Consider the following 3064-nt stretch of genomic DNA (forward strand, 5'->3'; position numbering starts at 1 on the left):
CTCTCTCTTCAAAGTTCTTTTCAACTTTCCCTCACGGTACTTGTTCGCTATCGGTCTCGTGGTTGTATTTAGCCTTAGATGGAGTTTACCACCAACTTAGGGCTGCACTCTCAAGCAACCCGACTCTAAGGAGAGATCCTCCCGAAACGCGTTCCGGTCGCTACGGGCCTGGCACCCTCTGTGGGTACATGGCCCCATTCAAGATGGACTTGGACGCGGTTCGACGTCACGGGATAAACGGATCCTCCCGAACACTACATTTCCCAACGGCGGAACCGCGGGATTCAGTGCTGGGCTAATTCCTGTTCGCTCGCCGCTACTAAGGAAATCCTTGTTAGTTTCTTTTCCTCCGCTTAGTAATATGCTTAAATTCAGCGGGTAATCTCGCCTACTCTGAGGTCGCTTCAACGTCACGACACGAGACAAAAATGTGATTTTTTTATTCAAAGAAAAAAAAAACACGTTCGTGCCGTGTATGCGCGAACACTTCGAACAAAGCTATGAAACTCCAGTACGAGAGAAGGTGGTATTTTTTTTATCTCTATATGCGAAAATCGCCTCAAAGAGAAAAAAAAATAAAAATTCGAATAGAACGAGAACACTCTTTCCTTCCAGAGAAGCGTTTTAAGCATCGCGCCAAAGTGCCCTTTTCTTCGTACGTCGTATCATGTTCGAGCTAAGACTCACGCCAGACATCCTAAAACGATCGTCGGTGATTTTTAACGCCCGTCCTCAGTCTCTTACAGCCGTTTCTCTACTCTCGACAAATTCCAGCGGTTCCTTGTTTTCTGCCGGCACAGAGATCGAAACGGCAAAGTTTCTTTGCTCTGTACCGACGACGACGAAAACGCACGGGAACGCACGCAAGTGGAAAAGCGAGCGAGACGTACACTGTGGTGTGTTCGGGGACTGGACGACCGTCGACGTTAGGATGCGCGGTCCAGCGATAGACGCCGAAAAGGCATGGGATGACCAACACTCTCTGTTTTTCGAGTACTTGTAGCGCCGAATTGCCTTAAAAAAAAATCACACGCGCGCACGACTATCACGTCGTACGCGCGTGTATACCTCGTCTTTAATTAAATCAAAGTTTCACTCCAGCCTCGCCAAAGGGGATCGTCTTCTTCCTCGTCTACGATCTCTTCTCCTGTACGTGTCCAGAGATTCTCTCTGGCATGACGACGACGACCATCCAACGACTTTGTAACGGACTCTCGTGCGCATCTTCGTCAGGTACGGAAACGTTGCGCAACACCTCGAGCTTGGTAAAACACCCGTAGCCGATCATAGACACGCGCTAGTTCGCACACGATTTCTACGATTTCCGACGAACGTGGCTTTGGGCCAGGGCCGGCGGGCAGAGAGATACGCGAACGACGGGGAAAATTCGTCCCGATACAAGTAACGCGTACTCTCCGATCTCCGCGCAACGCCTGGGGATCATCTCCCTAAGTCATCAGCGCTCGAAGAAATCACGTGTGCGTTCCCGGATCTACGGCTCTCTTTCGGGGATAAATTACAAGCACAGAGTATGTTAAACGCAACGACGACCCATCGATGCGACGGTCCTCGTCGTTGTCAGTCGCTCGCGCAGAGTATATCTCTACGCACGAAGAGACGGAGTGGGCATTAGATCCCTGGGGCTATTCGAGTAAAACGTCTTAAGAAAAGACGGTTGTACGGCAAAATTCCGCACCGTTACCAAGTTTACTTTTATCTGAGGCTGTTCTCCTTCTCTCCTCTCTCGACCGAGTTCCCATATTTGCTTTCTCTCAGTCTCGCCAAAATAATATTCATTTAAGACGACGTCGGGGGCGCGGACATCGTGCTCATCGAAAACCTGCAAACGTATGCAAATCTGCTGATATGAAAAAAAAATCGGTCACGAGGACAACACTACGTATATATATATATATATATATATATATATAATATATTCGATAACCGACACGAAGCGGTGCATAAGCGGGCGGTCGTACGAAAGGACGACTCACGACGCCGCTAGCACTCACGCAGGTCCGTGACGGTTCTCTCCGCTCTTATTCGTATCCTTCTTCGTGCGCTTCCTCCGACTCTGAAACGTTCTACGTATCGTAAGAACGACGGCGGGTTGTCGAAGGCACCAAGGGACAGAGAGAGACAGAGGTAGAGTTTCGTAGTGTCTCCCGTGAACACGATAGTTTATATATCGAGCATGCGTACGAATTGCACGGTCTCGACACGACCGCGACGAACGCCGACGAGCGTCCAACAATCGCTCGTACGTCGCGTACGTTCTCTCGCGTCCGCTCTTGTTCGTATCCTTCTTCGTGCGCTTCCTCCGACTCTGAAACGTTCTACGTATCGTAAGAACGACGGCGGGTTGTCGAAGGCACCAAGGGACAGAGAGAGACAGATAGAGAGGAACGACACGCAACGCAAGCAGTCTTAGGTTTACGTGAGCAACCCTCAGCCAGGCGTGGTCCAGGAATTGTATCCGTGGACCGCAATGTGCGTTCGAAATGTCGATGTTCATGTGTCCTGCAGTTCACACGTTGACGCGCAATTAGCTGCGTTCTTCATCGACCCACGAGCCAAGTGATCCACCGTTCAGGGTAATCTTTTCATATATTTTTTAAAACTCTTGTACTCCATGTACTCTTAATACTCGGTTCGAGCGAAGCCGAGATCCGACACGACCGACCAACGGGAATCGGACGCGCAGAAGTCGCCGGAAGATCGACGACACGAAAACGTTCGAAAATGAAATCCGACGAACGCGCGAAGATACGCGCGTCCGCCGGCCGGGCGAAAAGTACATTATGATATATAACAACCATCGAGATCGAAGCTCCGTTCGTCAGGAAACGACGGGGATATAACACCCGATTCTGAATCCTCTGTGCAGCACACGATCTCGCGAAGAAATACGCACGGTGGCTAGCCCATATATATATATATATATGTGTGTGTGTGTATATATAATACGATATGCATTCCTCTCGTCCAATTATTCAAGAAAAAGAGCGTGCGCCTCCATCGTTCGGGTGATGTAAAGATTCGATGGGACTCGCGCGACCCTCGG

At 49.8% G+C, this 3064-nt stretch overlaps 1 long non-coding RNA gene and 1 other non-coding gene across 2 annotated transcripts in view; both read right to left on the reverse strand.

Moving 5' to 3' along the window:
- The window catches only part of LOC126928144 (uncharacterized), a 10619-nt gene extending 10223 nt beyond the window's left edge, over positions 1-396 (reverse strand). Inside the window, exon 1 of the long non-coding RNA XR_007716365.1 lies at positions 1-396. This exon is cut by the window's left edge and continues 3197 nt beyond it. This is a non-coding gene — a long non-coding RNA (uncharacterized LOC126928144).
- A 2046-nt stretch (positions 397-2442) lies between these two features.
- LOC126928150 (5.8S ribosomal RNA) lies at positions 2443-2597 on the reverse strand. Its single transcript, XR_007716369.1, has one exon. It is a non-coding gene; the product is annotated as a 5.8S ribosomal RNA (ribosomal RNA).
- Positions 2598-3064: the final 467 nt, after the last annotated feature.

Source organism: Bombus affinis, unplaced genomic scaffold, assembly GCF_024516045.1.
Source record: "Bombus affinis isolate iyBomAffi1 unplaced genomic scaffold, iyBomAffi1.2 ctg00000604.1, whole genome shotgun sequence".
Taxonomy (NCBI): Eukaryota; Metazoa; Arthropoda; class Insecta; order Hymenoptera; family Apidae; genus Bombus; species Bombus affinis.